This window comes from Maniola hyperantus, chromosome 9 (genome assembly GCF_902806685.2).
Source record: "Maniola hyperantus chromosome 9, iAphHyp1.2, whole genome shotgun sequence".
NCBI classification, from domain to species: domain Eukaryota; kingdom Metazoa; phylum Arthropoda; class Insecta; order Lepidoptera; family Nymphalidae; genus Maniola; species Maniola hyperantus.
In genome coordinates this window covers 11,152,452-11,163,411 of record NC_048544.1, presented here as the reverse complement: position 1 = coordinate 11,163,411, position 10,960 = coordinate 11,152,452, and positions in this window count along the sequence as shown.

The window sequence follows — 10,960 nt, the reverse complement described above, 5'->3', positions numbered from 1 at the left end:
CCAACTGCGTCTGTCCTTTTGATATTACATTAGTAAGAAGAGGATGAGAATACTCTAAAATTAGGTTGAGCTCAGAATCAGTCCTACCATTATGCGACAGGTTGCAATCGGGAAGGGAACGCCCCGCACAGCCCCCGCGCTTACCTGTTGCGGGCGAGAGTGGTTGACGTGCGGGTGTGCGGGCGCCCCCCCTGCTCAGACCCCGATTACCATCTCAAACTGTCTATGCATATTTTTCTCCTGCTTCTTTAAGTGCCGCAAAGTCGTATTCTTGAGAGACACTTTTACTCACATATTATGAAGAACCAGCTGCCCCGGCGAACTTCGTACCGCCTAACAGTCGATTCTTTTTCAGGTTTTTTTTTTAAATTTCTCTCTCCGTTAGAACCATTCCCGTACTTCAAGGAATTTTATGAAAAAAGAATTAGCGAAATCGGTTCAGCTGTTCTCGAGATTTACGATCAGCAACACATTCAGCGATTCATTTTTATTTAATAGAGATTATTACTTCGAAATTTCAGCGTGTCCATGCTCACATCTTTGAAATTTATTCGTGCATTGACATTGAATTAATAGTACCTACCAGTAACTTGTGCATGTATAGATTGGTGCAGATGCTTTCGGTCGAGTTTGAACTGGATTTACGTCCACAACTGATCATTGGATAATTGCAGGAATGTACACACTTGAAGTTCTTGTGCCGATTGTATTCGGTGGCCCATTGCAATCCGTTTGAGGTCGTCTGAGCACCTACACTGCGCTACAAAGAGAGGGCGCCTATCGAACAGACTAGGACCACTACAGCTGTCCTTCTATCTATTTACTGTGCAACAACAACAAAATTTAGAATTGCCGGCTTCCTCTCCATCGACCCATCCATACATGTATCCATCCATCCATAAAACATGATACAGTGCGTGACAGATTTGAGATTTGAAATTTTGGAGGACATTTCTAAATAATTTTATAAGTTTCGATAACTGCAAAGTGTCGCTACCAGATGGCATTAGCAGTCGCTTCAGTACTGAGTGAACATACATATCACAAATTGCGTCTGTTGAAAGGATGGGCCGTGAAAAGTTAACAGACAGACACAGAGCTGAGACACTTTTGCATATATTTTTTTTATAAAAATCGCGAGCAAACGAGCAGACGGGTCACCTGCTGTTAAGTGATTACCGGCGCCCACGAACATTTGCAGTACCAGGGAAACCACCAATGCGTTGCCAACCTTTCGAAAATTTGCATTTTGTATTGGCATGGAGTATTTTGTTATTTCAGTACTACCTATAATATTTATTATGAAAATATTGTTTTGAATAAATCCATTATTTTTTTGCTATTATTAACTTCCGTACAGTGAGTTTAATAGATATTGAAATGGCTATCGCAAATATCCGGTCATTAAGTTGCCCATTAAAATCATAGTTTCCGTTAACTTCCAAGTTTGCCGAATGCCTATTCCTAGTTTCCTAAGAGTCCCCGCAGACCACAAACTTTTTATCGGCCGACAGTTTGGTCGGTTTCTGTATGTAAGTGCGCAAATTATAACGATGACATCTTCTGCGGGGACTCTAATTGCTTTAAATCTTAGAAGCCTTCGCTGGTCTCGATTTTGTTGCTCGCTAACGACAAAATTATGTTTTGGTATTGATAGGAATTATTGGAATTTTCCAATTCATTAATGTAGTCAAAATATATAAAATATTTTTTGGGGTCGGTGCCAATGAGGTGCCATTGTGGAGTCTCATAAAAATATGAAGTCTAGACGATTCGCGCAGCTAAAGCTAATTGGCACCGGCACCAAAAAATATTATTATGGAACTATATTAACTCTTGTATACATAATATATTCGGTAATAAATTAAATTATTTTTCAATTTTTAGTGTTTGTGTATCGAAGTCGTTTTTTTTTTTTGTAATTTTTTTTTTTAAATCTTAAGTATCCAAACTGCGTAAAATTAGTACATTCAGCGTCATTGTCTTCTCAGAACCAGGACGCATTTGGAACCCTTGTAGCGTTGAGTTTACGTAATTAATTACCATCATTATACTAATAGAATCATACATACTAATAAATTTACAATCCAAGAGTGTATCCAAATGTGTAAAGGACTAAAAACTAAAAAGCTTGAAAAAATAGGAGCTATTGACCGCTCGGACGTGGCTCGGACAAAAGTCGATGGCACTAATGAGTCAGTATTCAGTAATAATAGCGACTGATGTGCACTTAACATACATGTTCCATAGGGAGAGCATATCCTTTGAATTGGTAATGAAGTTTAAGATCCGCTTATGTAAAGACCCATTATTAGGATAGAAACATATTGTTATGAGGCTTGGTTGCATATTGTAGGTACATAGGAAATCCATACTTCCATACAAATATTATATATTATGTATACATATGGATATATAACAACAAAAAAAACTATATATAGTATACACATACAGAAAAACTTATCACTAAAAAATTTATATTTACAAAAAATATACTCCGTCCAAATGGTCATTTATGGGCATTGTGCCCAAAACACTGGCGCTATTACCTCGCTGAACGGCAAGGCTCAACCGTTGAGCGAAATAAGCACCAATGAGTAAATAAAATATATATATGGATATATATATATTTTATTCATTATACATAGGCAAACGCTTGATCACAATCACACCTGATGGAAATGAGATGGGATGCGTTTACCTAGAAGATGCCTATTCACCCTTGTTTTAAAGATACCCGGGTCGTGGTTGGTAATAAAAATACGGGTAATAAATGCGAAAGTGTGTTGAAGTTGAAGATGCGTTCAACCGATTTTGATGAAATTTGGTACAGAAAAAGCTTGCATTCCGCCGAAGGATATCTAGGCTACTTTTATCCCGGAAAATCAAAGAGTTCCTACGGGATTCTTAACAAACCTAATTCCATGCGGACGAAGTCGCGAGCATCAGCTAGTACATAATAATGAAATGTTAGTGTCCGAGATAGGTATATAAAAGTTTTGGTAGATGTTGTGTTGATTCTAGGTTACAACATCGCAGAAAATAACTATGGACGAGCGATAGTAGCAGACTGATTCCAGAAAAGCTGCATCATCTTTGTTACCCCGAATTATTCGTGCTAAGTATTCTTGTTATAAAAGTGCATTATTCTTGTTATAATAGTGTCTAGCCAAGCTTAGAAGTAGAGCACGAGAGACAGAGCAGAGAGAAGTTGCTGTCCTCACAGTACGACCTGCAAGAGAGACTGGAAAATATGCACAGGTGTTTTCTTAGTATCGTTTTTCATGTGAACCAATAGCAGTGGACGCCATAGCCATACTGATACTTGTTGATAATGATATTGGTTCTTCTACACGGCGCTTTCTAACGTCGAAAATCAGGTAAGTATTTTAGGTAAGTAGGTACTTCTTATAATTTCTCTATCTATCTTCTTATTTTTACTTAAACAGAAGTGATTGCGATCGCCCCAAAGATAGCTGTCAAAATTATTGCGGAAGCAAAGAGAACCATGCGGAAGGACGGAGAGAAGTGTTTCTAAAACAGCGCAAGTTTCTAGTAGAGTGAATGTAAAGTACTATGGAATTACTTCTTTGTATATGTTGTATTGACCCGCCTGCTCGATTACTCGCTATTTTTTTTAAAACAAGCCTTCAAGATTAAGTAAGTAAGTAGGTAAGTTTATAATTATTTACTATCACGATTTCATTAAATGCTAATTCCTGTGCCCCGCGATTTTTTTCAAAATAACCATGATCCAAAAGAAACTCCCGCCGACCTCATTACTACATTTAACGGATAACATCGAGAAGCGTAGGTACCTATACCATCGACAATTTCACCTCATGAATTTTAAAAGGATTTTTTATCACCGTCTCTCCTGTAAAGGAAATAAACCCGATCCTGATTGAATTGTGTGTGATTTTAATAAAGTCATCTTGTGTGCGATTCACAAAGAATTATTCATTTAGGACTAACATTGATATCGTTTCCAATTTACAGTGTTTTGTTATAATACTTAAATGTTACTTTTAGGTACCTAGTGGTGCATTAGTCACAGCTAACGCCATGCAATAATAGACTTAAGATTAGACTTTCTCAAGTCCCGAGTAGGTCATCATGATCATCCCATCGCCGGCTCACAACAGAGCACGGGTCTCCTCTCAGAGTGAGAAGGGTTTGGCCATAGTCTACCACGCTGGCCATGTGTGGATTCGTAGACTTCACACACCTTTGAGAACATTATGGAGAACTCTCAGGCATGCAGGTTTCCTCACGATGTTTTCCTTCACCGTTAAAGCAAGTGATATTTAATTAATTAAAAACGCACATAACTCCGAAAAGTTAGAGGTGCGTGCCGGGAATCGAACGCCCGACCTCCGATTGGAAGGCGGACGTCCTAACCACTAGGCTATCACAGCTTTATAGTAGGTGTCGTATACTATTTTATATCTCGTGTGACCTAAAGCTTAAGTAGGTACCTACTACCTAGTCCATTTTTACACATTGTAAAAATGGTCTACCTACTGCAGCACCTTGGGACCCCAACGTCTATCGCTTGTACGAACTATGTGCCCTGCCCATTACCACTTCAGCTTCGCAACCCGTTCAGCTATGTCGGTTACTCTAGCTCTCCTACGGATCTCCTAATTTCTGATTTGATCACTAGAAACTCCAAGCATCGCTCTCTCCATCGCCCGCTGAGTGACTCTGAGCTTTCTTATGAGGCCCATAGTTAGCGACCACAATATTTGTCACAAAAAGGCGACAAAAATATTAAAGTTAGGTACACCTTCATAATTGTTAAGAGCAATTACGGAAATAATCAATTTTGAAGAAAAACAGCGCCTGAAATTGAGCACAGTATAAATAAAAATTATGTACTTACGTGTGTTCTTAATTATTATTCTTCAGATTTGTGCCCAGGTGGGGCATGGACCAGGACCCAGGTCTGTCCCATTAGTTCTTCACATAATAAAATTAGTAGATAGAAGAGTACAGTACTGCAAAAGACTGCAAATACTTTTTTATACATGGCATAATATTTTATATCAAATATTTGAAAAGAGCAACCGCCGAGTTTCTTGCTGGTTCTACTCGGTAGGAAAGGCATTCCGAACCAGTGGTAGATGCATCCGACGATTCGAAATCACTTGTGTAAGTTTACTTAAATAAAAACTATTTATTATTAAGTAAAGGTATTTTTTTTCGGTTTCTCTTTAAAGAAGTTTACCAAAACAGTCCCTTTAGTTAAACTTTGTAAGATAAACCTTTGGATTTTCTCTCGGCATTACCTTAATCACCTTTGACCCATAAATAATTATCATACTTCGACTCCGACCTTCGTGCAGTTCAAAATTCCGTTTTCGGTATAATGAAGTGTACGCGGCCAGGTAAATTAATTTCCTATAAGCTTTTGTAACGTCGAAACAACTTCCAAACTTAACGAGCTGCTTTAATTATAACCACAGTAGGGTTGGCTTTCCTGATTATAGAGAATACAGATACATTTCATAATCCTTAGTAGATTTTTTCATCCTTATCCTTCATTTATTTGCGTAATTATTATAGACTCTAGTAATGATCTCCCTGTTGGGTTTTAATATTTCGCCCCTTTTCAATTACAGTTTTATCTATTTCAATACTATATAATATTATAAATGCGAAAGTGTGTCTGTTTGTCTGTCTCCACTCTGCAAGCCTTTCACGGCCCAACAGTTGAACCGATTAAATTTGCTACAGAGTTAGCTTCCTGTGGCCTATGTCCATCCCGGGGAGGGACATAAGCCACTTTCTATCCCAGAAAATCAAACAGTTCCCACGGAATACTTAAAGGCCCTATGATATTTGGTAGACTGGCAGTAAGCGAACCGTGGCTGCTAACCGCTAGGTTAGAGTGTCGGGCGCGATCCCAGCAGACGCAGGTTCGAACCCTGCCGGTTCCGCAATTTTTGATAGGTATTTAAAAACTATTTAGAAGTTTCCTTGAAGTCTATTATAAAAAATGTTTGCGGCATCTAAACTATTTAGAAGTTTCCTTGAAGTCTATTATAAAAAATCTTTGCGGTATCTACAAATAAGTTAGGTACCTAAAGGAAAACTTGTTTTGTATACTTAGCACCTACTTATGACTTTTCCTTGTTTAGAATGCTTCGCAAAATTAGGTATTAATCTACTACTAGCTTATGCTCGCGACTTCGTCCGCGTGGACTACTTTTTCAAACCCCTATTTCACCCTCTTAGGGGTTGAATTTACAAAAACTCTTTCTTATCGAATGCCTACGTCATAATAGCTATCTGCATGCTAAATTTCAGCGCAATCCGTCCAGTAGTTTGAGCTGTGCGTTGATAGATCAGTCAGTCAGTCACCTTTTCCTTTTATGTATTTAGATGAGTTTTGGTCAGTCATTGGTCACACTAAGTCCACTATCGATAGTTAAAATCTTCAAACGATCATACAGGTTCATTTAAATACAAACTTGGTAACACGGCTTACGCCATACAAAGAGAACCAATATTTCGAGGGCGGGCGGCGAATTCGTTTGACAGGTGCCCAAATAGGGTAGATTCAATTTGTGCATAATATTCAATTTGGCGCCGTCAGCTGACGAGTGGCCATATTGAACTATCAGGAGCCGTCGCTGTATTTCGGTAGGTACATTTTAACGCGTAGGTACCTTCTCATTTTAGAGTCGTAGTGTTTTTAGGGATCCGTACCCTATTTCTAAGTCCATCTGCCAGTCTGTCTATCTGTCTGTCTGTCAGCGGACTGTACCTATCCCATGAACCGTAATAGTAGATAGAGAGTTGAAATTTTTTCAAAGTGTAAGTATAGTACGCGACAGGTCGAGATGTCCCCCCGCTTCATACCCCGATTGCTATCTCGATCTGCCGCGTACTATACCTAGGTATAGTCACACCCGCACGTCATCCGCGCTATTCCGCACCGGGTTAGCACGGAGGCTGTGCAGGTGTGCGGAGCGTCCCCATCCCGATTGCCATCTTGACCTGTCGTGTAATATACCTAATATACCTAATTATGCATCCCGACTATATCAGTACCCTTATTATAAATGCGAATGTGTGTTTGTTTGTTGGTTTATTGGTTTGTTGGTTTGTTGGTTTGTCCTTCAATCACGTCGCAACGGTGCAGTGGAATGACGTGATATTTTGCATGGCTATAGATAAAGAGGAGAGTGACATAGGCTACTTTTTATCCCGGAAAATCAAAGAGTTCCCACGGGAGTTTTAAAAAACCTAATTCCACGCGGACGAAGTCGCAGGCATCAGCTAGTAATATTATAAAGGCGAAAGTTTGTATGAATGTGTGTGTGAATGTTTGTTACTCCTTCGCGCAAAAAGTACTGGACGGATTTGGCTGAAATTTGGACTGAAGATAGATTATTACCCTGGATTAACAGATAGGCTAATTTTTATCCCGGAAAATCGAAGAGTTTCCGCGGGATTTTGAAAACCGTAAATCCACGCGGACGAAGGCGCGGGCATCAGCTAGTATATTATATGACTAAGCCTACGAGCATTATTATTATTATATACCTACTTACTCGTATATTTGTTACTAAACAAAAATATGTTTATGTAGTGCTACAAGTATTTCTATATCTAAATAATTTCTCTATCATTCAAGAGCTTTTACTTTGTTATTGTCAGTTGACCGACTGCAGGGTAAAGTGTAAACAATCATTATGAAAGGGAAAATTAATTCATTTTCTGTGCAAGAAAAGAAGCTTGATTGCTATGCTAATATTGTTAGTAGACTCTTTTAATTGGAATACGTCCTTTTTGTGCAAAGTTTATAATAAACTTTTACTTTCCTTTCCATCATATTTGACACAAAAAAAATAAAAACCGACTTCGTTACATAAACACTAAAAATTGAAAAATAATTTAATTTATTACCGAATATATTATGTATACAAGAGTTAATATAGTTCCATAATAATACTTTTTGGTGCCGGTGCCAATTAGCTTTAGCTGCGCGAATCGTCTAGACTTCATATTTTTATGGGACTCCACAATAGCACCTCATTGGCACCGACCCCAAAAAATATTATTATGGAACTATATTAACTCTTGTATACATAATATATTCGGTAATAAATTAAATTATTTTTCAATTTTTAGTGTTTATGTAACGAAGTCGGTTTTTATTTTTTTTGTAAAAATTTTTTATTTCACAATTTTTAGTGGCCCCATGGAATTATGCTATGACTGGTTAAAAATCTACTGTTTACTAAGCTATTACACTGATCGCGAGCAATTTACTCTTATCCGTTGAGGAGTTCCAGTATCTATCTTCGAAAATGTTCATCAGATCTTCACCAAATTGAAATGGGACCAACTTTGAAGTATACCCTTTCAAACAAAAAAAGAATTTTCAAAATCGGTCCAGGCGTTTTTGAGTAATCGGGGAACATACATAAAAAATAAAAAAAAAAAAGATTCCGACGAATTGAGAACCTCCTCCTTTTTTTGAAGTCGGTTAAAAAGAACACAAAATTAAAACTAGAAAAACAAGAGCATCTTCTAAAATTCCTACTACTTACTTACTACCTACTTACTAGTATCTAAGAATACAGGATACACTTTAAAAATACCGGCCAAGTGCGAGACAGGCTCGCGCAGTGAGGGTTCCGTACTACAGTCGTATTTTTTTGACATTTTGCACGATAATTCAAAAACTATGATGCATAAAAATAAATAAAAATCTGTTTTAGAATGTACAGGTGAAGACCTTTCATATGATACTCCACTTGATATAGTCACTCACTTCGAAAGTTGAAAATACTAATTATTAGTTCATGATCACAATTTAATTTTTTTTGTGTGATCTAACCCTAAATTCACAGTTTTCAGATTTTTCCCCAAATGTCAGCTATAAGATCTACCTACCTGCCAAATTTCATGATTCTAGGTCAACGGGAAGTACCCTGCAGGTTTCTTGACAGACAGCAAAGTGATCCTATAAGGGTTCCGTTTTGAGGTACGGAACCTTAAAAAACGAAGGGCGACCTTATCACTCTTCCAGGCAGGAATAAAGGTGTAAAATATCTTTATAAAATACAAAGCCTAATTTTTTTATATTTTCTTCGGAATAGTATTAGAAATCAGGTCATACAATGTCACGATCGCAATCACCTCTGATTGGTTGACGCTTGCTCACTATTGGCTACAATATATTGTTGCAATAAGAATAGCATAATTTCAGCTAATCACAACAATTGCGCATGTAATAATGATTGATGCAGGTTTGCGGAATCGACCCGCTCGTATAGTTTTGTATAGTCGTAGAGCTCGTAATTAATTCCTTCGACATCAATGGCTATAGCACAGAATACTAGGTTAATTATTATATTATAATCATTGAAAAATTGACCTATTACCGCTAGGGGTCATGCCAAGGGTCCAATCAAATCGCTACTAGAATTATTCAACTAATACTTGTTGCTTTGTAGGTATACTTAGTAGAAAAATGCGATAGCTACGGAGAGAGATTTCATATCAGAAAAAGGTACATCAAACGTAGAGATATTTGATTTTATAGATCAACCACAATATCACAGATGCGCAATCATACAGTTAAGAAATTTATAACAATAATACAAGGCCACAGCGGGGAATTGCAAGAGAGGAAGCGCCGCAGTTTTCCTCTTACGTATGTACAATAACCTTATAATATTTTACTTAAGTATTACTCCCCAAAAAGACCTTGTACCCACTGGGTCAACATGTCTATACTCCGTGACAGGTCGAGATGGCAATCGGGTATGAGGCTAGGGGACGCCCCGCACACGCGCACGTCACCCACAGTCGCTCGCACTCCCCCGCACCGGGTTAACACGGGGGCCGTGTGCGGGGACTATTTCGACCAATTGCGTATTAGCTATTTTTGTCGCAGAAATTTAAATTGAAGAAAATGCAAAAGCGTAAACTGTCCTTATTTTTTACAGCATTGACTGGGACGCAACATGATCTTGACTTTCAACGTGGTAATGCCCAAGTTTATCCTTTGTGTAAAAGTAACACAATAATAATATTATCTAGAAAAATATGTTACTACATACCACGTCTTGATGTCGCTGTTACTTATTATATTTTATTACTATGGCAATTTAAAACCTGTTATAAAAAACCAGCCAAGTGCGAATCAGGCTCGCGCACCGAGTGTTCCGTACTACAGTCGTATTTTTCAACATTTTGCACGATAAATCAAAAACTATTATGTACCTACCTATTACTATTAACTATCACTACCTACAAGGTCAACGGGAAGTACCCTGTAGGTTTCTTAGACAGACAGACAGACAGACAACAAAGTGATCCTATAAGGGTTCCGTTTTTCCTTTTGAGGTACGGAACCCTAAAAATTGCCCGTTTTCAGTTGAAAGCGACGCTTATATCCTAATTTTATAAAATGATAGTTCTTCTAATTTTTATTGCATGTTGTGTAAGGGGCGTAGAAAAACGTCATACACGAAATCAAAACTATTCTTTCGTTGACTGATTTCTAAATTCCAGCTTCGAATGAAACATAGTCGTACCGCCAAAAAGCCGTGTTTTTAATCTCCGAACTGTATGCTCGCTAAACGGCGATACTACATACCTTCATTGTGCCTTCATTATGGTTGGTTTATATTCATTCGTATTCTTTATCGTCGGTCGGGAGCTGATTGGATGTGCATTGAATAAGGGGGTTTGATTACACAAAGTAAACAATCATCTTGTAGGTATCACGTAGGTAGGTATAGATTGAAAATGAAGCCCTTTCTTTTTCTGATAGGTACCTACCTAGCTACCTATTATACATTCTGTTTATTTATTAGGAAGGATGTTCAAAGCATTCTACTCACGACACTGTGGCAGGGCTGATTTAGGAGCAATGACGACCTCCCTAGCGCAGTGGTAAGCGCTGTGGTCTTATTAGTGGGAAGCCCGGGTTGGA